This window comes from Chiloscyllium plagiosum, unplaced genomic scaffold (genome assembly GCF_037043375.1).
Source record: "Chiloscyllium plagiosum isolate Xiang-an unplaced genomic scaffold, Cpla_swu_hap1 HiC_scaffold_7, whole genome shotgun sequence".
NCBI classification, from domain to species: domain Eukaryota; kingdom Metazoa; phylum Chordata; class Chondrichthyes; order Orectolobiformes; family Hemiscylliidae; genus Chiloscyllium; species Chiloscyllium plagiosum.
In genome coordinates this window covers 3,436,559-3,464,098 of record NW_028270145.1, presented here as the reverse complement: position 1 = coordinate 3,464,098, position 27,540 = coordinate 3,436,559, and the positions used below count along the sequence as shown (strand labels likewise).

At 40.7% G+C, this 27,540-nt stretch overlaps 1 long non-coding RNA gene across 2 annotated transcripts in view; it reads left to right on the top strand.

Moving 5' to 3' along the window:
- The window catches only part of LOC148149543 (uncharacterized), a 31,836-nt gene extending 4,296 nt beyond the window's left edge, over positions 1-27,540 (top strand). For both annotated transcript variants that reach the window (XR_015757577.1, XR_015757578.1), the window contains exons 2-4: positions 731-2,376; positions 5,745-5,808; positions 27,018-27,540. This is a non-coding gene — a long non-coding RNA (uncharacterized LOC148149543). The remainder of the gene's footprint in view (positions 1-730; positions 2,377-5,744; positions 5,809-27,017) is intronic.

Below are 27,540 nucleotides of genomic sequence, written 5' to 3'. Positions count from 1 at the left end.
AACCACTACTCCTAACTTGAACAAATAAACACAAATCTCCAGAGATCTCCCCCCTCGCCTATAGGGGGCATTCAATCCCAACCTTACGGCCATCCTGGCACCTTCCAGTAAGGCCGCGCCCCAAACCCAAGCAATGGAAAAAAAACATGTTATTTACACTTCTGCAAGTTAACAATAGACACCCACCCCCCCCCCTCCATATCTCAACCCCACACATCTTTACATCAAAGAAGTAACCATCCCTCACCAAGAAAAACAGAACAGTAAAATAACAGATAACTACCAAACGGATATAATATCAAACAAATCAGATTTTACACCAAAGCAATACTAAGCCTACAAAGGCCTGAGCACACAAAGGGAAAAGAACAAAGACAGAGAAGATAAGAAAATATTATGCTATTGTCCATGCAAATCCTTTCCTCTTTTCCCCTCGGTCCAAGTCTCAGTGAGTTCAGTGAGTTCAAAAATTACTTTGCTCTTTCCGCTGACTCAAAGTTGTAGATAGACACCCCCATAATTAAAACATAATACTGCCGGGTACTTCAGAGAATATATAATATTTACGTCTCTTAATTTTTTCTTTACATCATCAAAAATCTTCCTTTTCTTAATTATGGTCCCAGGGAAGTCTTGAAAAAACATTATCCTTGAACTTTTATAAATCAGAGCCTATGGATCTCTTCCCAGTCTTCTGGATGTTTCTATTATTAACTGCTTTTCTTTATAGTGCTGGAGTCACATTAGGAACGGACAGGGATGCTGATCTGACCCAGACCTGCGCATCGCAATCCAGTGGGCCCGCTCTACATTCACCTGGCCCAACTCGATTTCCAGTCCAGAATTCCAGATTTTCGAGGTCATCTACTTGTTTCAGCAAGGCCAGAACCTGGCCTTCCAAGATTTGGAGCCGTCCCTCGGAGTTTTCCGTTGCAATCTCCAAGGCTGCAGTCCTTTGCTCAACTGCTACCACACGCCGATCCAACACCCGGATCTCCTGCTGAGGCTTTTTCAGCATGGCAGTAATCAGTTCCAGCGCTGTTTCATGAATAGACGCTGCTGCTCCACCAAACTTAAAGGCGCTGCCAAGGGAGTCGAAGCAGCAGCTGTGGGTATGCCCGAAACAGTAGGGGAGTGGCCTGCTGGCTCCTTTTCCTTTAAAATGTCTTAATTTTGACTCCAGAGCCTCCAAATCCTAATTTAAAGGGTTCTAGGTGCTCTACCTGCTTTACACTAAAACTTTTCATCAGGGCTGGCTAATAGTGGGGGGATGGGGGTTAGGAGCCCACGTTGCCTGGGGTATGGCACAGAGCCCAACACAGCAGATTGCAGCCATCTTGAATCTTGCTTAACACCTTCTTAATCGCCTTGTATACCTGTGAAGCAAATTTCAAAGAATTATGTCCCTGAACCCCTAGGTCTGTCTGTTCTACAATACCACCCAGGGCCCTACCATTAATTGTATAAGTCTTGTCATTGTTTGTATTATCAAAATGCAATATCTCACATTTACCCAACTTAAACTCAATCAGCCACTCCTCATTGAACCAATTGATCCTGTGGTAGATATTTGGAAAATTAATTGACATAGACATCAGAGAATTTAGTCAGTAGCATCAGTTTCTGTGAATACAGCCAGCCATACAGATCTGTAGAAAGGTCATTGGTGGCAAAGAGAAAGCTAATTTCATTTGATTATAACATGCCTTTGTCAAGAAAAAATGAATTTTTACAATGTGTCAATTAACAATGAACAGACTGATATTACAAATCCAATCAAAGGCTAAAGGCCTATGTTGAAGTTTTGTCTCTCATTTTACAAGAATCCTAAGAGCCTGCTGATCCAAATTTTAAAATAACAACAAATAAATAGTCCTGAAAGCAGCTCCAAAGGGCTTTAAGACAAAAATACAGTTTAAAAGCAGTGTCCAGACCTCAGTCAGTTCTGCACCTAATCTTTCTCTAAATTGATACAAAATATAACAGAAGCCCATATGACATCATCACTCTTTATTTGTACAAACACCACCAATTGGCTGAAACCTGAAACCACATGTCTGCAATTCTTAAACCACAAGTCTGCAAATTCTCAAAGTAGCAATTTTAAAGAACCAAGGCCAATGAAACATTAGTTTTAAAGGCACCACGGCCAGTGGAGCAGCAACCTTAAATTATACTGGCTTAAAGTACTGTCTGAAGTTTTAAGGCTGAATCATGAATAGCAGAAAACTTATTGTGGATTGGACTAATGACCCTTTTATTGAATTGCAACAATTCAAAGAATGGATCGGCAGGAATCAGCAGGAGTCGTGCCAGAAGACTGGAGGATAGCAAATGTTGTTCCCTTGTTTAAGAAGGGGAGTCGAGACAACCCTGGTAATTATAGACCCATGAGCCTTACTTTGGTTGTGGGTAAAGTGTTGGATAAAGTTATAAGAGATTGGAATTATAATCATCTGGAAAGGAATAATTTGATTAGGGATAGTCAACATGGTTTTGTGAAGACACGGTCGTGCCTCACAAACCTTAGTCAGTTCTTTCAGTGGATGAAGGTAAAGTGATTGATGTATATATGGACTTCAGTAAGGCATTTGATAAGGTTTCACATGGTAGGCTATTGCACAAAGTACGGAGTTTCGGGCTTGAAGGTGATTTAGCAGTTTGGATCAGAAATTGGCTAGCTGAAAGATGACAGAGGGTAGTGGTTGATGGGAAATGTTCATCCTGGAGCTCAGTTACCAGTAGTGTGCAGCAAGGATCTGTTTTGGAGTCACTGCTGTTTGTAATTTTTATAGATGACCTGGATGTGGGCACAGAAGGATGGGTTAGTAAATTTGCGGATGACACTAAGGTAGGCAGAGTTGTGGATAGTGCTGAAGGATGGTATGGGTGACAGAGGGACATATGTAAGATGCAGAGCTGAGCTGAGAAGTGGCAAATGGAATTTAATGTGGAAAAATGTGAGGTTGTTCACTTCAGAAGAAGTAACAGGAATGCAGAGTATTGGGCTAATGGTAAAATTCTTGGTAGTGTATATGAACAAAAAGATCTGTGTCCAGGTGCATAAATCCCTGAAATTTGCCACCCAGGTTGATAGGGTTGTTAAGAAGGCATATGATGTGCTGGCATTTATTGGTAGAGGGATTAGTTTCGGAACAACAAGGTCATGCTTCAGCTGTACAAGTCACTGTTAAGGCTGCACCTGGAGTATTGCATACAGATCTGGTCACCGCATTATTGGAAGAATGTAGAAGCTTTGAAAAGGGTTCAGAGGAGATTTACTGGGATGTTGGGAAAGTCTGACAAGGAAAGGTTGAGGGAACTGAGGCTGTTTTTGTTGAAGAGAAGAAGGTTGAGAGGATTGAGATGTATGAGATAATCATTGGGTTAGATATGGTGGACAATGAGAGCTTTTTTTCCTCAGATGGTGAAGGCTAACATGAGGAGATATAGCTTTAAATGGAGGGGTGATGGATTTAGGACAGATATCAGGGGTAGTATCTTTACTTAGGGAGTAGTAGAGGCATGGAATGGCCTGCCTGCAACAGTAGTAGACTCGCTGATGTTAAAGGCATTTTAATAGGCATTAGATATACATATGGATAATAATGGATCGGTGTAGGTTAGATGGCATCAGATTAATTTCACAGGTCGGCACAACATTGAGGACTAAAAGGTCTGTACTGTGCTGTAACGTTCTATGTTCTATGTATGGATGCAGTTCTATTTTACACATCAAGTGACAGATGGTTCTGGGAAAACATCTCTAAAGTTCTTGATTGCCATGATCGAGGAGAGGACTCACAGGACTAACACATCTAGTTTTTTTTGGGTACAATCAGAAAGATTTCAAAAAGATCTGGAAAGTTCTTGAAGACCAGCTCAAGGCAAGTATTAACTTCAAGATGAGCAGAATCCAACACAGTCATATAAACAGCAACCTCAAGAATCTCTTGACCTGTTTGTTGGAAGATGATGCAGCAAAGGTCATGAGTGTGACTTTCCCTTTACTGTACACCAATTACAGTCTTTCAGAAGGAGATTTTGGGCAAGAGAAAGGACTACATTATTGTCACATTATGTGAGGAGAGACAACAACAATTACATGCTTTAGATGTAGGCAACATCATAGCTACGATCAGTGCACAAAATCAACAAGATCTGTAACAGACATAGTTTGACAGCTTCTTGTGGTATCTGTAAAACACATTGGTACCAAGGAACATTGGGCATGCATGTGCAGGAAATCTGGTTCCAAATGCCGAGCCAGATGCTGGACGAAAGCACCAGAGACCAACAAGATGGTAGAACAGGCTACAAGGAAAATGTTTGAAAAGTGCACAAACACAAACATAAACACATCAGTGAGGTTCAGAGTTAACCAAACAAAATGCATGTTACAGAAGTTGACCAACCTTTGTCTACTGTTTACCTCACAATCCATGCCAACAGTATAAGACAATCAGCAGCTTTGATAACTGTTCATATCATACAGTACATCCTTAAAAGGCAGAAGAACACATACTATTGATGCAGGAGCTAGTGCCGACTTATTACCATTACCCGTTCTGAAAGGCATGTACCTCAGCCAGTGGTGCTGCCTACACAAGACCATTTCTCAGCATATAACAAATCACCAATTCCTTGCATTGGCAGAATCCACTGCAGTGCCATAATCAACTCATCTTGTGTTCCTGGAATCTTATGCCTAGTAGATATCAGCAGTCCAAAAGAACTACCAGTATGCAGATAACTTGGTATAAAACTAAACAATGAAATTTGAATCACATTCATGGAGGTGAAATTGACCACAAAGCACATGGTTGAGGTTAGTGATCAGCAATAATATTGGTCATGAGACAGAAGCCTGATACCCTGATGATTACAACTGACAGGCTAAACAGATTACCCAGAGTCTGGATTAGAGTGGTGCTGGAAAAGCACAGCAGGTCAGGCAGCATCCGAGGAGCAGGAAAATCGACGTTTCGGGCAAAAGCCCTTCATCAGGAAGATTCTTGATGAAGGGCTTTTGCCCAAAACATCGATTTTCCTGCTCCTCGGATGCTGCCTGATCTGTTGTGCTTTTCCAGCACCACTCTCATCTGATTTCCAGCATCTGCAGTCCTCATTTTTGCCTAAACAGATTATCCAATCCACGGAAAGAACAAAATAATCCTCTTGATCTACGTGTTGATGCTGTGAAGCTGAAGACTAGGAAGTTGAAGATGTTTTCAAGGTTGATCTGTTACACTGTGATGCAATCAGCAACTGCCAAAGAGGAGCAACTACAAAGCAGCAACAGATTATCGTCCAAAGATGGCCTGACCCTATTGATGAAGTATCTGAGAATATTAGGTACATTTTGCCATAGATAGACAAACTTTAATATCGCACCAGGTCACTTTTAAGGGCAAACTTGTCCTAATACCAAAAACATTTCAATACATCACATTCATGTTAGATCAGAGACACATGGGTTTTGAATGGACATGATGTGAATCTATATGCTAGCCTTGGATGAATCTGGATGTTTACTGGCTCATGCATGCCTGTGATGTACAGTACGTCAAATATATCAACCCGAGGAGTAGAGGGAACCTCTACATCCACACAATGTTCCTTCCTCTCCTTGGACAAAATGGCCACACTACTCTTGTGGAAAATCTTCTCTTATCCCTCATAATAAAAGGAAATAGAATATTATGGGAAATATCTTGCCTAATGCTAAGTTTTTTTTATTGTAGATCAATGTGTTCTGGAACATGTCCAGGAAAAGTCGGACTTGAACTTAGATCTTCTGGCCTAGAGGTAGGAAAACCATTATACCACAAGATCCTGAAATCAAAACATCAGATTACAGCTGAGGACGGTGTTTCAAGTAATGTCATTATCCTCCAATTGACAACAGTGACTATGTTCATTTTCAGCTTCGAAAATTGCTTCCTCTTGTGACTGTGCATAGCAGTTAATCCTAATATTAATCCTCTGATTTCAATATGCTGTAATGAGAGTGGCAGTGCAATAGGTTTACGTCATAAGATTCACAAAAGCCTGTGTCTTTTGACATCCCCAACAGGTTTATGTTGTATATTTGGAAAATTCTGCATATGCACACTTTGTGAAATGCTCCGCCAGTAAAAAAAAATGGCAGCGCCCAAATAAGCACAATCAGTATTAGCAAACAGGACTGACTGACATCACGGGCAGTACTGGCAGGGGTACTGTACATGTGTGTTTAGCACATGCATACTGAGAACATTTTTGGAGTATCAGTAGATATTCTTTTGACAAAGTCAATGACTGAAGAATCTGTTTTTTTCATGCAAAGCAACAGTTCCTTTTCCTACCAGTGGATGTCAGTATTGCCCTGATGAGTCTATCTGGTAAATAGAATTTGAAGAAACACTTCTATTTCTTATATTTTTGAAATTTTCCAGTAAAGATTAGAGGGGATATTTAAAAGTCCCAACAAATATCGACATTGAATGTAATACCAAAAAGTGGACACAGTCTATCCAATTGCAGTGAAGTATGAAATATCAATATTTGTTGGGGCTTTTAAATGTTGCTTCTAATTTTTATTGGAAAACTTGTGTGTTTAAGGAGAATTAAAAAGTTATGATCAGAAGCTCTGTTAGCTCCTTCTTAAATTTCTCAGTAGCATCTTGCAATTTTTTTCTTGAGTTCTGCGAATTTTGCTCAAACCTATTTGTCTTCTGAAGTTACCTCCAATTCTTGATTTAAATCCTTCCCTGGCATAACTATATTCTCACATCCAATATCATTTGTTTAAATCTATAAAAATAACTGTGGAGAAAGAAAAAGTTCACATTTTGAGACGAGATTGCCTTTGCCAAATCTTTATTTTCAACTCCCCAAAACATTTGCCTTATACCTTGAGACTGTCCTTATATATTGCTGGATCTAATACTGTCATGCGGTCCCCTTCAACGTTTGGTAAAGTCATTCTATTTGTCTGTGGGCATTTGATTTTTGGCACAACTATTTCTGAGCTGAGGAATGTATTTGTTTTATACTTTAAATCAAAAGTTAAGATTTCCATCTGCTGGTGTGTTGGATTGTTTATGGACTTTTCTGCTTTGTCAATTTGAGCCATATCTTTTTATATCTTCCAGTTTCTGGTCTAGTGAAGTACATCCTCATCCCCTGTATGCTTTTTCGCCATCTTTTTGTCCGAATTAACTAAGTTATGTTCTAGTCACTGCTTCTTATATTCTCGCCCACGACAATTCTCCTCCAGCTTTACAATCCATGAGACTATTAGCCAGAGGAGAAGTAGTAGTTCATTCAGCCCAATCTGCTCTGCCACTCAATGAAATCATGGCTGCTCTGATCATTTGTAATTCCACTTTCCTGCCTTTTCCCTATAATCCTTCTTTCCCTTACTGAATAAAAATCTATCTCAGTCTTGAATATATTTAGTACTCAGCCTTGACTGTCCTCTGTTGTAAAGAATTCCACAGATTCACTGTCCTCTGACAGAAAAAGTTCTTCTTCATCTCTGCCCTAACTGAGAGACCCATTACTCTGAGGTTGTGCCATCTGGTCCCAGACTGTCCATAAGACTATAAGACCACAAAGAATATGAACAGGAATAGGTCAGTTAGCTTCTCAAACGTGCTACCCCATTCAATAGGATCATGGCTGATCTAACATTCCTTATGTCCACTATACCGCCTTTTCCCCATAACCCTTGATTCCCTACTGATTAAGAATCTATCTATCTCAGCCTTAAATATATACGAGGACTCTGTGGCAAGGAGTTGCAAAGGCTCATAACCCTCTGAAAGAAGAAATTTCTCCTCAATTCTGTCTTAAATAGGTGCCCCTTTGTTCTGAGATAAAGTTGTCTGGTCCTCGACTCTCCCATGAGGGTAACATCCTCTCAGCATTTACCCAGTCAAGCCTCTTAAGAATCCTATGTATTTCAATGTGGTAACCTCTCATTATTCTAAACTCCAGTGACTAGAGCCTCAATCTGCTTAATCTCTGCTCATAAGACAATCCTTCCATATTACGAATCATCCTAATGAATATTTTCTGAACTCCAATAAAATAATATACTTTCTTAAATGAGGGAACCAAAATTGTTCACAGTACTGCTCGTGGATGGCACAGTGGCTCAGTGGTTAGCACTGCTGCCTCACAGCACCAGGGACCTGGGTTTGATTTCAGCCTCGGGCAACTGCTTGTGGGGAGTTTGCACCTTCTCCCTGTGTCTGTGTGGGTTTCCTCCGGGTGCTCCGATTTCCTCCCACAGTCCAAAGATGTGCAGATCAGGTGAATTGGCCATGCTAAATTGTCCATTGTGTTAGGTGCATTAGTCAGAGGGAAATAGGTCTGGGTGGGTTACCCTTCGGAGGGTCAGTGTGGACTTGTTGGGCCGAAGGGCCTGTTTCCACATTGTAGGGAATCTAATCTAATCTGATCTACTCGAGGAGTGGTCTCACCAGCACCTTGTACAATTGCAGCAAGACTTCCCTGCTCTTAAATTCCAATCCCCTTGTAATAAGGGCCAACATTCCATTTGCCTTCCTGATTACCTGCTGCACCTATATGCTAGCTTTCTGTGTTTCATATACAAAAACTCCAAATCCCTTTGTGTTGCAGCCTTCTGCAGTTTTTCTACATTTAAATAATACCCTGTTATTTTGTTCTTCCTTCCGAAATGAACAATTTTCCAACATTATCTTCCATTTGCCGATTTTTTTGCTCTCTAATGTCACCTACCAATGTCTCATTGTAAACTTTCACAAGCTTCCTTTCCTCCTATTTTTGTGAAGTCTGCAAATTTGGCGACAGTATATCACTTCTTTTCTCCAAGTCATTAAGATATGTTGGAAACAGTTCCGGTCCCAACACTGGTTCACTGTGGAACTCCATGGTTCACCAATCTGAAAAAGAATCCCTTGTTCCCACTCACTATTTCCTGTCCATCTCTATCCATGCCAATGTACTACCTACAATGCCTTAGCCTCCTATCTAATGACTTAACCTTTTCTGAGGTACCTTGTCAATTGTCATCTGGAAGTCCAAATATGGTCCCATCCATCCATTCTGATTGAGACTTCCTCGTAAAACTCTAATTTTCAGTGAGACATGATTTTCCTTTCATGAAGCCATAGTGACTCTCTTTGATTAGCCACAAGGAGAAACAACCTTTCCATATCTACCCTGTCAAGCCCCTCATTAAGGTTATCTCTCATTCTTCTAAACTATGGAAGCCACTGGTTCTTGGTCACCAACCTGGTAAAGAATCTCTGAGTATAGTCCTAACCAATAATATCTCTCCTGATTAGACAATCTTTTTTACCTGGTATCAATTGAATGAACCTTCTCTGGACTACCACCAATGCAAATGTATCTTTCATTAGATAAGGGGACCAACACTGTTATAGCGGTGATCTATTGAGTGCTTTGCGTATTTTTAGCTAGATTTCCTATTTTTATACTCATTCAGTTAGAAATAAAAGCCAACATCCCATCTTCCTTCCCTATTCTTCACTGAACCTTGATGCTATGCTGAGATTTATACACAAAAAATTTAGAGTCTCTGTGCTGCAGCTTTCTGCAGTCTTTCTCCATTTAAATAATAATCCCACTCTTCTACTGTTTCTGCCAAAGTATGTAACTCCAAAATTTCCCACATTATATTCCAATTTTTAAGCTTTTACCTACTCACTTAACCTGTCAATATCCTTCAGCAAACCTTTGGATTATCCTCACCACTTTGTCTTCCAACTTATTTTTGTGTCATTTACAAATTTGGCTATAGTACATTTACTTTCTTCACCCAAGTAATTAATATATGTTGTAAATAATTGTGACTGAGGCACTGATCCCTGTGGCATTCCACTAGTTCCAGGTTGCCACACTGAAAATGTCCCTTTATCTCTGTCTTCTACGAATTAGTCAATCCTTTATCCATACGTATATGCTACTCCCAACACCATGGGCTCTTATCTTTTCGTAACCTTATGTGCAGTACCTTATCAAATGCCTTCTGCAATTCCAAATATGTTACATCAACTGCTTCCCTTTTCTATATCATACTTATTACCTCTTCAAAGAATTCTAGTATTCTTGCCAATTCTAGTATTCTTGCCAAATATTCTTTTATAAGGCAAGATTTCTCCTTCATGAAGGCGTCCTGACTCTGCTTGATAATAAAATGTATTCCTAAAATCTCTGCTATTCCATCTTCTGAGAACTCTGCTTATCTCCAACTCTGACCTTATGTCCATCCCACATTTCCTTATCTTTGATGGGTGTATTTTAACTGTCCAGGCCTGAACCTCCCATAAATCTTTCTGCCTCTTTACCTCTTTAAGGCCCTTATTAAAATCTTTCTGCGTCAGTCTGTTTCTTTGGCTCAGTTTCAGTTTTGATTCTGATTACATTCCTGTGAAGCATCTCGCCATTTTAAAAGCACACGTTATTGTTAAGTTTCCACTCTACCCTTTTCTGGCCTTTTACACTGATCTGGTGTTTTACAGCTCAAGATTATTGTCTTTCTATTCAGTTCAAATTCATCTTGCCTTAACTTGCACATTTGCCAGAGAGGAAATAAATACTCAATCATAGTAATGTTTAATCAATCCTGTTCTTTAACCATGGCAAAAATAAAAAAACACAACCATACACAGTAACTCGTACTGATTAAGGGGAAAAAAAGAAGTGAATAAAAGGATCTCTTTGGAATCATACAGGATAGAAAAAGGCCATTTGATCTATTCTGCCTGTACTGACTCTTTGAAATTAGTCCAATTAGTTCCAAACCCATCCTTTCTCCCCAGTGTTCTTCAAATCTTTCCTTTACAAATGTATGCTTGATTCCTTGTTGAAAGTTATGATTGAATCTGTTTCCACCATCTTATTATCTGGTGCATTCCTGATCCTAACAGCTCACTCTGTGAAAAAAAAAATCACCTTATTTCCCCTCTGTCTTTTTTGACAATAACTTTAAATTTGTTTCCAATGTTTATTGACCCTCCTTCAAGTTTCTCTTTCCTTACTCCAACAAAATATCAACAAAATCTTGCACACCCCATTAAACCTTCCCTTAACCTTCACTGTTAAGTAGACCAATTCCAGTTTCTCTAATCTCTTGACATAACTGGTCTGTCAACCCTGTGATAATCACATGATTTCACAAAGTTTACTTCCATAACTTCCGTGAAGGTATGCCTAAAAATAGATTACAGTTTTCTTCACAAAACAGTACTAAGACGTAGCAGAATTTTCTAAGAGTCAGAAATGAAAAGGTTCATCTCTATTTTATGCAAAAGCAATATTTGACTGATGTGTTATTCACACTTCAGATTTTCCGATTAAGGTGTCAAAACGTCAGATATCAATATGTGGTTTAGTTTTCAAACATAACATTGTTTGTGAATCAGTTTACTTGGAGCTAATTGGACAAAGGACAATTGTTTTCAAAAAGACACAAGCACTTTTTCTACATTTACTTCAGAAACTTAAATGCTGAACTGTGGATAGATCACTTCAAAGCGGTTTTGAATAGTGCTTAAAATAGTTGAAAGCAGAACTTTTGCAGCTGACTTATTGAGTACTATGCTGTGCTCTTGAGCCATAAAAAAAAGGCTAAAGATCCAGCCAGGTTCATTCCTATTGTTAACTAACTCATTTCAACCCGGAGTGATGTTAAAGGTTTTAGAATTCACTTCAAAATTCAAAAGGAAAAAAGAACTGGGCATGCTTTTGGTCCTGATCACTGCATAGTGATCCTTTTTGGAGATACATGTTTAGATATTGATCAAAAGTATTTAAGTTTGTTATTGTATTTTCTTCAAGAAATATGTACTTAGCTCCTCTGTCCTGTGAAGTATTGCAACAACTTCAAACTCTCTTATCTCTTAAACATGTTTTTCAATTGCCAAATCCACATTCATTTTCCTTACATGTTTAAATCCCTACAATCAGGTTTCACTTCCTGTCACAATGTCAAAATGGTTCCAACCTAAGGTAAAAGTTGTACTTTATGTAACTTTGGTGTACTACATTCTCCCTAGTAATCATGTCATGCTCTGTACATGATCTTTGACACAGTGAAACACACCATCCTCCTTCATTGCTTTCTGTTCATTGTCCAAATCATTGAGATTGTGTTTATTTAGTTCCACTCTTATGTACTCAATAATCATCTCCAACAATAGCTTCTTTCCTTCTCACCAACGTGACCTGCAGAACAACAATTAATTCCATTCATATAGCATCTTTAAGCCTTTTAGGTAGTAAAAGATCCTGAAGTACTTCACAAGAGTGTTACCATATAAAACTTGACATCTAGTCACAAATTGGAAACATTAGACCAGATCAGCCAAAGTGTGGTTTAAGAGGTGAGTGTTTATGGAGAATCTTAGGGGAAGAAGGAGATGAAGAGAAGCAAAATGGATCAGGGAGAGAATTACAGATTTAGAATCTTCAGCAGTTGAAGATGGAGTGATTGAAATTGGGATTCTCTGGAGACCAGAACTGGAGGAATGCCAGTATCTCAGAGGATTGTAGGTTTGGAAGAGGTTGCAAAGATAGGAAAGGGTGAAACATGGAGAGATTTGAAAACAATATTGATTTGAAATTTAGTTGTTGTTTGACTTGGATTCAGTATTGACCCGTAAGTACAGAGTTGATGCGTGAATGGAAATTGGTATGAGCTAGGACACATGCAGCAAAGTTTTAATTATCATAGGTTTACAGAAGGTAGAAAGTGGGAGCAAGGCCAAATGTAATGAAGTCTAGAGGTAGTAAAGACAGAACCATCTACAGAAGTACTCTTGGCCATCTCCACTTCCTCATCTGTGAGCTGAGATTGGGCAACATCATTCGCAAAATGGTTCTGCTTCCGTACATGTGCTGACAACATCAATGTTTATTGTTGCTGCTGATGCTGTGGTTTCAGATTGCTGGTTCAATCTCCAATCTGATGGCTGCAATTTCCTCTGGCTAGACATTGAGCGGCATAAAAGCTTCATTTTCAGCCCGTCATTAAATTCATCCCTCTCTCCAGCCATTGTTTTGATATTGCATTCAGAGCTGAATTTCTGACCCCTTTTATTCTTGGTAAGACTATAAGACCATAAGACATAGGAGCGGAAGTAAGGCCATTCGGCCCATCGAGTCCACTCCGCCATTCAATCATGGTTGATGGGCATTTCAAATCCACTTACCCACATTCTCCCCGTAGCCCTTAATTCCTTGTGACATCAAGAATTTATCAATTTCTGCCTTGAAGACATTTAGCGTCCCAGCCTCCACTGCACTCTGCGGCAATGAATTCCACAGGCCCCCACTCTCTGGCTGAAGAAATGTCTCCACATTTCTGTTCTGAATTTACCCCCTCTAATTCTAAAGCTGTGTCCACGGTCCTAGTCTCCTCGCCTAACGGAAACAATTTCCTAGTGTCCATCCTCTCCAAGCCATGTATTATCTTGTAAGTTTCTATTAGATCTCCCCTTAATCTTCTAAACTCCAATGAATACAATCCCAGGATCCTCAGCCATTCCTCATATGTTAGACCTACCATCCCAGGGATCATCCATGTGAATCATCCGTGTGACTACTATCTAATTCCATCTCTATAACATCAGCCAACTTTGTTCTTGCCCCATCTCTTTCTGCTGAAATCATTATCTGTACATTTTTTATCTTCAAATTCAATCCATTAGATGACTTCCTTAACTCCATCCATCAGGATTCCTGTTACTGACCTACATTCAGTGATCTATGCTGTGCAATTATCAGTGTGTGGATATTGGGTGTGGAGAAGATCAGGGCCAGATATATTGAATAATGCATCAAAACAAAATGACTTTAACCAGAGTTGTCATTTGTATAAATCATAACAGGCAGTGGAATTAAATCTGAACATCAGCTTTTAAGAAATGAGGGGAGATCTAGGAAGCAAAATAACCCACAGAAACATTTATTCTGGCTTTGATCCTCTCGCAGTAGGACAAGAATTGACCCAATTGACTAGACTTTTTACTAAAATAACACAAGGAAGATAAAGAAAAGAAAATGCAGCCGAAACAAAGAGTGAGTATACAGAAACAATTAAAGTTGACATGGAAATTGAAAGCATAAAATAGCTGTGTGACAGCATGTCAAGATGAAAGAAAAAGAAAAGTGTATTCAAGAAGAAAAAAGGCTATCAGAATAAAGTAAAAAAATCAAACCAATAAATAAATGATTGTCATAATGAATGTAAAAGTAAACGTGAGAAGTTGTTGGTGTCATCAGACAGGAGATAACTTTGGGTGCTGCATTTCAATTTACATTGAACTCTACAATGCCATATATTGTCTGTGGGTAACAAAATGCAAACTAAAGGGAAATTCCACATCTTAAGAATTTACAGTGACTTAGCATTCCAGGTCAGGTCTGCTCACTAACCTGAGATAAAAGCTTGAGCCTGAAATACATACCATAAAAGAAAACCTCTAATTCATGTAATACAGTGGACAAGAGGCAAACGTGCTTAGATTGTATTCATGAAAATTTCCTGCAACTCTATGTGTCCAATTTAACAAGAAAGAATGCACTGTAGAACCTGATTACTGGAAATGAGATGGCCAAGTAGATCAAGTAGGTGAACATTTAGGCAACAATGATCATTGTATATTGTTGGTTAAGGATGATAGCAAAGGACAGTAGGTAATCCAGAGTAAGAATAGGTAACAAGTGTTCTCTGACTTCCATGGGGCAAGAATTGAGTTGGATTAGAAGGAATGGAACAAAAGGGTGATAGGAACATCTGTAGGATATCTTCACAAAGGCAATGATTTGGATATAGTGAAGGTATATGCCTTCAAATTACAAACAAATCCAGGGTTCTCTGGGTGAAAAAGGAGATAGGTATTAAAATAAAGAGGCGTGCTTATGACAGGCCTGAGAGTGCAGTGCTAGAAAAGCACAGTAGGTGAGGCAGCATCCGAGGAGCAGGAGAATCGACATTTTGGGCTTAAGCCCTTCATCTTTTTTTGGCATTCCTGATGAAGGGCTTATGAAACATCGATTCTCCTGCCCCTTGGTTGCTGCCTGACCTGCTGTGCTTTTCCAGCACTACACTCTTGACTCTGAGCTCCATCACCTGCAGTCCTCACTTACTTCTGCTTATGACAGGTGTTAGGCATGAAATATAATTACGAACAAAGAGGAATACAGAAGGTTCAGTGGGGCAGTGAGAAAGTATATTTGAAAACTAAATGGGTATTATCAGCCAACTTAAGGGGGTATCCAAAAGTCTTAAATCGACATAACAATAATGAAAAGCTAATAAAAGGAAGAGTATGGCCAATTATGGACCAGAAACAAAATTTACACTGGAAGGCAAGAGGCACAGCTAGTATTTAAACCAATTTTTTGCATCTGTCTTTACCAAGGAGGCAGAAGCTACCCGGGCTCTGGGAACAAAGGAGGAGCAGAAGGGTTGATAAGAAATTGATAAGAAAGAAGAATTAGTTCAGCTATTGATCCTTAAAATTGGCAATAGGCATCGGGACCAAATGCGATACATCCCAGGTTATTGTAGAAAGTGTGAGTGGAAATTGCTTGGCCAGGGCCATAATCTTTCAGTCTTTCCAAAACTCAGAGAAGGTGCCAAATGTCTGGAGAATTGCAGGCAAAAAATGTCATAAAGATAAACCCAGCAAACAGACCAGTCAGTTTAACTTCCCTGGTGGGAAATCTTCTAGAAACAATTATTCAGAATAGGATTTGTAGTCACATGGAAAAAGGTGACTTGTTTCAGAAAACCTGGCATGAATTTTTAAAAGGAGGTATCTGTTTGACTAACCTATTCATGTATTTTGAAGAGGTAATAGAAAGGTCAATAGGGGTAATGAGTTTGATGTGGTGTACATGGACTTTAAATGGCATTTGTTACAATGACACACAACAGAATTGTGAGAAGTTATAATTCATGGCATAAAAAGGAAAAGAACAATATATTTACAAAATTGGCTGAGTAATAGGAAACAGAAAGTGTGGTCAATGGATATTTTCTAGGCTGGAGAAAGGTTTGTAAATGAGTTCTCCAGGAGATGAAATTGAGAGCCTTGCTTTTGCATTTATATATATGATATATATGAAATAGACCTTTGTGGGCAGGGGACAATTTCCAATGTTTGCAAATGATATGAAACTTTTAAGCATTAGGCTTAGGGTTAGGGAGGACTTCATAGAACCTCGAAAAGACATAGACGAGTTTGTGGAGTAGGCAGATAGGTGACAAATAAAGTGCAAAGTATCTAAGTATCAGGTGATGCATTTTGTGAGGAGGAACATGGACAATGTAAAATAGGAGTGCAACACTTAAGGGGACATTGTGTATCATCAGAGCACTGCATCACAGGAAAGATGTGACTGCATTGGAGAGAGTGCAGAAGAGACTTACAAAAATGGTTCCAGGGATGAGAAACTTTTGTTATGAGATATCATACATGCTAATTAGTATGATTGGCTTGTGATGTGTTAACGTTTGGAAGTTACTGCTGCGCATAGGCCTCAAAGTTTAGCACGCTAATAAAAAAAATTAGAGGGAGTATTGATTGGGACTGTCCTCTTAGGAAATGTTCGAATTATGAGAGGTCTGCACAGAGTAGATAAGGAAAATCTGTTCCCCTTGTAAAAGTATTGAAAAGTATTGAGAAGGCACAGATTTAAAGTGATTTGCAAAAGAAGCAAATGTGATGTGTGGAAATAGATTTTTACACAATAACTGGTTCAGGTCTTGAATGCACTTCCTGCAAGTGTGACGAAGGCAGAGTAAACAGAAGCATCCAAGAGAGAATTCAATGATTATTTGATTAGAAACAATTTGCAAGGAAATTGGGAAAGGCAGGTAAATGCTACTGTCATAATACTGTTGAAAAGTGTGGTGCCGGAAAAGCATAGCAGGTCAGGCAATATCTGAGAAGCAGGAGAGTCGACGTTTCGGGCATAAGCTGTTCTCCAGCATCTGCAGTCCTCACTTTCTCACTGTCCTAATACTCACTGGGGAACTGGGGCAGATACAATGGGCCAATTAGACTTTTATCACTTCTATGACTCTTCTATGATTCAGGTATACAAGATCAGTTGGAGCAGTGTGCATTATTTCCAAGTTCAACTGCTTTTTCATTATAACCAGTTGTGATACAGATATCAGTTGAGGGATAAATGGTGAGCAACAGCTCCCTTTTCTTCTTCAAAATAATGCCATTGGATTTTCTTCAACCACTTGAAAGAGTTGATAGGACCTCATTTTATGATCTCAGACCAAAAGCTATTCATAGTGATTTTGCTGGCATGTTGTTGCACTTAATTAGGAATTCTCTCAATCAACTGGCATAGCTTCAGCAAAGATCTATGAAAATCCCCAAAAAAAGGTTTAAACAGAATTAGTTTTGCAGGAATTGGATACACTTTAATTGCTAGAACCATTTGACTTCAGCCTGTGATAATGAAGGACAAAGTGCTTGTAATACAAATTCATTTTTTTCTCATTTTTTCTATCATTTACCTTGGCAGCAGTTTCCTTTAACTTAATCACCAAACCTATTAAAAACCAGTCACAGTTAAAATGCATTTCCCCCCAGTTTCCTGTAGAGACTTATTTCTGTCTCTTGCAAAGCAACTGATGTCATGGGACAGTTCTGAGGCCAAAGAAGCATGACCCTAGGCTCCCTCTTTTCTATTTCAGCTAGATAGAATAAGCCAGTCCGTCAAATGAGGTTTGACACATTTCTGTACAAATTGGCGGAAGTGGACACCACAATCCCATGGGGACGTATTCGAGCCCATACATAACACAGCCAGAATTCTGAAAGCTATCCACTTTTGTTTTACATATTCAAGATTAGCCACCTTACACAGGGTTCAAAGTAACCCAATGATTTGGAGGGGAGCCCTGACATCTACCCTCAACCCAGAAAAGGTGCTGCTGTCCCTAGTAATCTGGATCAAGAGGACCACTGGAATCAATTCAATCAAGCTTTTTAAATGATCAACTGGAAGGAGACAGGTCACAGACAGACAATGCCATACTGCATCGCTATGTATATGATAGTCAGTTACTTTTCAATGTAGCTAGAATTCTATTAAAATCCAGGAAAATGCTGCAATTGCTTCAGTTATATTTCATGCACAGAGCCTAATAACAAGCTGAAGTGAACTAAGTGGAGTAGAATTTTTCTTTAATTGATGGGTTCTGGGCACCACTAGTAATTATTGCCCATTCCTAGTTGTCTTTGAGAAGATGGTGAAGAGCTGCCTCTTCAACTACTGTGATCTTTGGGCTGGAGCTACTTGCAATGCTGTTAGGGGTGGAATTTCAGGATTTTGAGCCTGTGACAGTGAAGGAATGGTAATGCAATTCAAAGTTTGGATGGCGTGTGGCTTGAAGGGGACCTTGCAAGTATTGGTGTTCCTCTGCATCTGCTGTCCTTGTCCTTTTAGGTAGAGTGTGCAGTTTGGAAAATGCTGTTGAAAGAGCTTTAGTGAATTGCGTGGTATATCTTTTAGATGGTACGCACTGCTGCCAAAGTGTGTCATGGTGAAGGAAGTAGATATTCAAAGTGTTAGATGGAACTCCAATCAATTGGGGTCCTTTGACCTGGATGAAATCAAGCTTCCTGAGTGTTGTTGAAGCTGCATTCATCCAGGTAAGAGAAAAGTATTCCAATCACATTTCAGGTAGTTACCACTCTTCTGATGGCATATCAGGTCTCAATACCAGATCTATATTTAACAAATGATGCAGCATTCATTTCAATAGTATCTTGTACAATCTATGGAGTAGCTCGTGAATATAGGCAGCCTTAAGTGAGAAGTACCACACCCATTTGAAAATAGTTCATTGCCTCATTGATTTAAAGTTTTCTTAGCTCAGACCGAGCTGAATGTTCCTTTGTCAATAGGGTTGAAATCTCCCTTTTTGCACACACTCTCTTTCTTCCCACTTCTTGCAACCTGAGCTTGCCCATAAGTGAATATTGGGATATGTGTGGAATCTCCCATTCCACTGAGTTGTGATTTGATGTGACTGTAAAGCTGAGATCTGATCTGTTGGTTGTGGCTAGGATTTGCTCTCTCAATTATACACTGCTTAGGTTGCTTGGTTTGCAAGTTGACCTATTTTGTGTCTTCAACAGATCAGCATCTCAGACTGATGTTGCTCCTGGAATGCCTTCCTGCATTCTTCATTGAACTGTGGTTGACTCGCGGGTAATGGTAGAGCAGGAAATATGTGGGGCCATGAGGTTACAGCTTGTGAATGAATACAATCCTGCTGCTGCTGATGGACAATAGTGCTTCATGGATAGCCAGGACTGAGCTGTTAGATCTGAAATCTCTCTCATTTAACACAATGATCTTGCCTGTCCTACCAGCACTGTCATGGGTAGATGTAGCTACAGCAGGCAGCTTGGTGAGGATGAGGTCAAGTATGTTTTTCTCTCTGCTGGTTCTCGTGCCACTTGTTGTAGACCCAGTCTAGTATCTATGTCCCCTAGCACCCAGCCCATTCAGCCACTAGTGATACTACCAAGTCTCAGCTGGTAATGACATTAAATTTGCCTACCCTGAGTACATTGTTTGTGCTGGTCACCCTCAATGCATCCTCCACATTGTGTTCACCATGGGAAAGAACTGATTTATAAGTTAAGAGAGTTGATGGTAATCAGTAAGTGATAGTTTTGTTTATTTTTGACCTGATGCCATAAACTTTCAAGAGACCTGGAGTCAACGTTGAGCACTTCTAGAGCAATTGCATCCCGACTATACACCATTGTTTCTCCATCAATGGTTGGTATGTCCTGTCTCTTTTGGTGGGTGATGATGGTGTTGTCTGGGACATTGTGTGTAAAGTATGATTTTGAGAAAGTGACTATGTCAGGCTGTTGCTTGAATAGACTGAAGACAGTTCTACTAATTTTGGCCACAAGCCCAATATGTTACAAAAGGGCATTTTATAGAGACAACAGGGCTATGTGCTGTTATCATTTCTGTTCCACTGGTCAATGCTGGTGGTTCATCCAGTTTCATTCCTTTTGTCAGACTCTGTAACAGCTAGATGCAGTACACTGAATGACTTGCTAGGCCATTTCATGGAGCATTTAAGAGGCAACCACGTTGCTATCAATATGGAGTAACATGCAAGTCAGAACAGAAGAAAATGGAAGAGGATATTAGCAACAACGTTTTTTTTAAATGACAACTGATCATATTTTCATGATCACCATTAGACTAACTTTTTAATTCCATATTTATTAAGTAAATTCAAATTTCACCGTCTTCAGTGGTGAGATTCAAACCATTCTCCCCAGAACATTAGCCTGGGTCTCTAGATTATTAATCCAGTGACAATCTATTATGCAACGGCCTCTCTAAATTACAGTGAATGATCTGAACTTTGAAAGATGGGTTAGACCAGTTTATTCTGAGGACAGTTTACCAAGAAATACTCATTGTAAGCCTACCAACTCACAGTTATTCCAAATACACTTAGTCACACCCTGCTTCCTGCAAGAACTCCATTCCATTCTCCTAGTTTTTCCATCATTGTGTTACCTGTACTGATGATGAACCTTCAATTTCAGCACTTCCAATATGTCTTCCTTTTTCTTTCAACAAGGATTCCTTTCCACTATGATTGTTGTCATGGTTCAACCCTTTTCTTCTAGGTATGCTCTCACCCTCCCCTTCCAGAATAATGATAAGGTTCCCACACCCTCATCCTCCATTCCACCTGCCTGCATATTTAGCGGAACATCCTCTGTCAATTCCACCACCTTTAATGTGACTATCATTAACACATCTTCCCTGTCTTCCCCTTTCAACATTCTGATGGCACTGCACTCCCGATGGTATTCTGATCCACTTCTTGATCACTCCCACTAACCCCCTTCCCTTCCCATAGTGCCTTTTCCTATGAGTGTAGGAAATGCAATGACTCTCCTTTTGTCTTGTTTCTCCTCACCATCCAAATTCTAATTTTTTAATAAATTTTTTAAGAAACTTTTTCAAATCTTTTACAGAACATCTATATACAAAAAAGAACAATACCAAAATACAGAAAGATAGAGGCATTACAAACAACAATGTCATATCACGATGCTATTAATAATAAACTACCTACTGTTCTACCAGAACAAACCTAACTTAAACTAAACTACAAACAAATTAAATAAAAATTAAATTAAACTGAATTCTAATTAACTTAAATTATATCACATTACTTTATTCTATTTCACTCACCACACCTCCATTAAGGCTCCCATCCCTGGAAGTACCAGTCATTGTAACCCATATTCTTTTCCCCCAGCCTCTCCCTCCCAGGATCCCATGGGAGGGGATTTACAAAGGGCCACCAAGTCTTGTGGTGCACCATATTTGTGAGGTAGTCTTGGGGAAGATGCTCCATCACTAACTTATGCTGCCTAATAAGACCTGGGGTTTTTCTAACATCCAATTCATTAAAATGTTCTTCCTTGCACAGTGGGTAAGAATGTTGTTACACAATCTCTTCCTGTGTTACCCCAGACAGTGCAAATTTGGCAACCCCAGAAGAAGAAATACCAGATCCACTTTAACTTCAATCCCTAGGATGTCCTTTAGCTCCACACACACAGACCAAGTCCTGAACTACGAAAGCAACTACCCCAATACACACAAACGAAGTTGCATCAAGACACTATTCAAAAGGGCCACAACACACTGCAGTACACCAGAACTGCAAAAAGAGGAAGAGGAACACCTATACAAGGTATTCGCCAAAAACGGATATCCTCGCAATTTCATCAACAGACGCCTAAGGGAAAGACAACGGAACGAGGACATGCCGCAACCCAAAGGACTAGCCACACTACCATACATCAAGAACATCTCTGAACTGACAGCCAGACTACTGCGACCACTAGGACTTATAACAGCATACAAACCAACAGCCACACTCAGACAACAACTCACCAGAATGAAGGACCCAATACCCAGCATGAGCAAAACTAATGTAGTGTACAAAATCCCATGCAAGAACTGCACAAAACACTATATAGGACAAACAGGAAGACAGCTAACGATCCGCATCCATGAACACCAACTAGCCACGAAACAACATGACCAGCTATCCCTAGTAGCCACACACGCAGACGACAAGCAACTTGAATTCGACTGGGACAATACTACCATTATAGGGCAAGCCAAACAAAGAACAGCCAGGGAATTCCTAGAAGCATGGCACTCATCCACAAACTCCATCAACAAACACATCGACCTGGATCCAATATACCGGCCATTACAGCGGACAGCTGAAACTGACAACCGGAAGCGGCAGGGACAGGCCACTATAAATGCCGGAAGAAACACCACAGAGGCTTCACAGGAGGCTCCCAAGCACTGAGGATGTCACCTAGACAGGGGACAAAACGTTTGCAACAAAAACTTCCAGCTCGGCGAACAGAACCACAGCAGCTCCCTTTCTATAGCACTCCAGTATCTCTGGATCTTACAACATGACCAATAGTAGTGTTTGGGAGTGCCTATACTAATTTTACATTTGGGACACCCTAGTGATACTCCTCTCTTGAACTTATCGAGCCTCTTTGGCGCCATATGAGCCCTGTGTAAAATCTTCAATTGCATGGACTGCGCTTTGTTACATACTGAAACTTTCCTTACATTTTCCCAAATATCATCCCATTCTTCCAATGAAATATCATCTCCTATCTCCCCATTCCACGTCTGACAGAATCCCTCTATGTCCCCTAAGGCACGTCCCTTCTGTAAATGATACAAAATACTAACTGAAAGAGCACCCGTACACGGGAGCATTCTTTCCTCCAAGTCTGACTTGTAAAACTTAGCCAGGAGTATGGTCTTCCTCTGTATATAATTCCTTATCTGAAAGAACTGGGAATGGTCCCTACTAGACAATCCATATTTCTGACTTAGCTGACTAAATAACATCAAGACCTCCCCTTGAATAAATCTTCCAAACGAGAGATTCCCTTATTCTTCCATGACTTAAAGCCGGAGTCCATTGCCTCAGGTTTAAATCCTTGGGCTCCCGCCAATGGGGTAGGTAGCGAGGTCTTAAGTCAATTGCCCTCGTTTTGCCTCGTTATCCTCCCGGCTTTCACCGTATTTAAAATGATTGGATTCTTACACTGCTCGGTCACGGATTTCATCTTATCCGTGAATAATAGATTACCAAGGGAACATCTTGAATGTGAGGCTTCAACGTCAAGCTAAATCGACTCCAAATCTCCTTCCCCCCCACCCCTCCCGTACCCAGTCACCCACATATGCTAACAAAGCATTTACTTGATATCTCTTCCAGTCCAGAAGGTCCACGCACCACCACCCCCACCCCCGTCCACATCCCATGGGAGCTGAGATTTTGTAAATTTAATTAGTGGGCACCTGCGACACCAAATAAAGGACCCTAGCCAACCATTGAGCCTCTGTAACAGTCGTCTGGCTAGCAACAATGGGAGCATTCTCATGGGGTATAACAGGCAAGGAAGAACATTCACTTTAATCAGGGCAATTTGGCCTAACCATGATAATGGTAATCCCTCCCACCACTGCAGGTCCTGTTTATCCTCTCCAGTAATTGTGCATAAGTTAGCTATATACAGCTGGTGGAAGGCAGGGGTAATAAAAATTCCTAAATATAAAAGACCTTTTGATGACCATCTAAATGGGAACTGCATTCCATCCTTCACATCAGGAATCTCCACTAATCCCCCCACCAGCATGGCTTCCAATTTCGTGAAGTTGATCCTGTATCCCGCAGAACTGCCAAATAGATTGTTTGAATCAATCTAGGAACAGACTTCTCCCGATTGGCCAAGAACAAAAGGACGTCGTCAACATATAGGGTGATCTTATGCTCCACCATTCCCACCCCTGGCATCAGTATTTCAGGATCCCTCCTGATAGCCTCAGCTAGCAGCTCAATTGCCAAGGTAAATAACAGTGGTGAAAGTGGACATCCCTGTCGACTACCTCTCCCAATACTAAAGCTATCTGATTTAGTGCCGTTTGTGATAATTGCCACCTTAGGATCATTACACAATACCACCACCCATCTGGCAAAGGCTTCCCCCAGATCAAAGCACTGTAGGGCCATTCTATTCAGTCAAACATCTCCTGTGTCTAGGGAGACCACAAAACCCGAGATCAATCTTTGCTGGCATACCTGCACTAAGTCCAGTACCCTCCAGATATTGTTGAAGGAGCTACGGCCCTGAACAAAACTCATCTGATCTTCTTTTATAATACGGGGCAGAACCTTTTCCAAACTCTTGGATAGAATTTTAAAATCTGCATTCAACAGATTGGTCTGTATGAAGCACATTTTTTGGGGTCTTTCCCCTTCTTTAAAATGAGGGAAATATTTGCCTCCATAAGAGAGAGCGGCAGACAATCCCGTGCATATGAATAGCTATACGTCCCCAGAAGTGGCTCCACCAACACATTTATGAAATTCTTATAGAATTCACTTGGAAATCCAGTTACCTGGAAAGGGAGGTTCCTTCTTACCAGTCTAGCCACTCCTCTACTCTTGGAGCTAAAGGAGGAGGAAAATGCTGCAGTTTCAGGTGTTTCTTATCCGTTAAATGTGTCGCTTTTAGCAGGGCGATGTCCACCCTTTCCTTCCCAAGGCTTGACAACACCTTTTTTTTTAAATGCGGGAGTGGCTCCCTTTCACATTCTAAGTGCACCACATGAACAAATCACTAGCCATGGTCATCCAGGGCAGCCCGTGGTTTCCCAAGAAGAGGAAGCTTATCTGAGGCGTGATGAGCGACAAAGACATTACCTCTATAAAGTCTAAAAACTACTCCTATAAAAATGACTACAACTAAAAAGTTAATGACTAAATTTATAGAACATAGAACATAGAACAATACAGCACAGAACAGGCCCTTCGGCCCACGATGTTGTGCCAAACATTTGTCCTAGCTTAAGCACCTATCCATGTACCTATCCAATTGCCGCTTAAAGGTCACCAATGATTCTGATTCTGCCACTCCCACAAGCAGCACATTCCATGCCCCCACCACTCTCTGGGCAAAAGAACCTACCCCTGACATCCCCCCTATACCTTCCACCCTTCACCTTAAAATTATGTCCCCTTGTAACACTCCGTTGTACCCGGGGAAAAAGTCTCTGACTATCTACTCTATCTACCCCTGATCATCTTATAAACCTCTATCAAGTCACCCCTCATCCTTTGCCGTTCCAATGAGAAAAGGTCTAGCACTCTCAACCTATCCTTGTACGACCTATTCTCCATTCCAGGCAACATCCTAGTAAATCTCCTCTGCACCCTCTCCAAAGCTTCCATATCTTTCCTAAAGTGAGGCGACCGGAACTGCACACAGTACTCCAAATGTGGCCTAACCAAAGTCCTGTACAGTTGTAACATCACCTCACGACTCTTGAATTCAATCCCTCTGCTAATGAACACTAATACACCATAGGCCTTCTTACAAGCTCTATCCACCTGAGTGGCAACTTTCAAAGAGCTATGAACATAGACCCCAAGATCCCTCTATTCCTCCACCTTACTAAGAACCCTACCGTTAACCCTGTATTCCGCATTCTTATTTGTCCTTCCAAGATGGACAACCTCAAACTTGACAGGGTTGAACTCCATCTGCCACTCCTCAGCCCAGCTCTGCATCATATCTAAGTCCCTTTGCAGTCGACAGCAGCCCTCCTCACTATCCACAACTCCACCAATCTTCGTATCGTCTGCAAATTTACTGACCCACCCTTCGACTCCCTCTTCCAAGTCATTAATAAAAATTACAAACAGCAGAGGACCCAGAACTGACCCCTGCAGAACTCCACTTGTAATTGAGCTCCAGGCTGAATATTTACCACCTACCACCACTCTCTGACTTCGACCGGTTAGCCAGTTCCTGAAGAAGGGCCTGTGCCCGAAACGTCGAATCTCCTGTTCCCTGGATGCTGCCTGACCTGCTGTGCTGTTCCAGCAATAAAGTTTCAACTTTGATCTCCAGCATCTGCAGACCTCACTTTCTCCTAGCCAGTTCTCTATCCAACTGGCCAAATTTCCCACTATCCCATCACTCCTGACTTTCCGCATAAGCCTACCATGGGGATCCTTATCAAATGCCTTACTAAAATCCATGTACACTACATCCACTGCTCTACCCTTATCCACATGCTTGGTCACCTCCTCAAAGAATTCAATAAGACTTGTAAGGCAAGACCTACCCCTCACAAATCCCCACATTTAACTTAAGCAAACATCCAAATAACACTCAATTCACGAGAGATCTCCCTCCTTGCCCAAAGGGGGCACTCCTCCCAATTCTTGTTACCATCCCGGCTCCTTTCAGCTGAGGCTGTGTCCTAGCCCCAGGCAATTCACCGATGAAGAAAGCATGTTATTTACATTCTGAGAGTTAACAATGAATGCCCATCCATTTCCTCCACACCCCTTCTCCATACATCTTAACCACAGATATAGCCACACCCAATCCAAAAACAAAAGGACAGCAGTGAGAAAATGCCCCAGATAATACCCAACCAACCGGTATACTAAATAATTCCGGTTTTACATCAAGGCAGTATGTATAAAGCCGATAACCACGAAAAAAGAGGAGAGGAGAAAAGGGGCAAAAGAAACCATACCATTGTCCATAACAATGTCCCCGCACAACCCCGACCCAAGTCCTTTAATTCAGAGAATTCACAAAGTCCTTCACCTTTTCTGCTGAATTAAAATTATATACCTTCCTTCCATGAGCGAAATGCAACATGGCCAGGTACCTCAAGGAATATTGAATGTTCAGATCCCTTAATTTTCTCTTAACTTCATCAAATGACCTTCTCTTCTTAATTATGGCTCCTGAGAAATCCTGGAAAAAACATTATTCTTGAGCATTTTATATTAAAGCCTGTGGATCTCTTCCCAGTCTTGCTGTTTCAATCACTAACTGTTTTTCTTTATAATGCAGGAGTTGCAATAGGACCGCACAGGGGCACAGGCCTGACCCAGACCTGCGCATTGTGATCTGCTGGGCTCGCTCCACTCTCAACAAGCCCGATTCCAACTCTGGCCCCAGGAACTTCAGGAGTCACTTCTCCAGGAAACCAACGAGGTCTTCGCCTTCCTCACGTTCCGGAAGACCCACGAGCCATATGGGTTTTCTTGTACTTTTGATTTCCAGGTTGTCCAATTGCTCCTGAAGGACCCGAGCCTGGTCTTCCAGCGTTCAGATCCTTCCTCCCGAGACCTCCGCCAGGATCTCCGATGCCGTGGTCCTCTCCACTGCCTCTACTCTGCAGTCCAACATTTGAATTGCCTGCTCATGCTTTTTCAGCCTGACAAATAACGGTTCCACTGCTGCTTCAATCTTTTCTTGGAGTTTGCCAAACCTCACCTAACATTTGTCAGTTAAATCCACAATAATGCATCTGCGATTACATTCTTACAGCCTGCTATATGTACGATTTTTTAATTAAAAGTTTGTAACATGA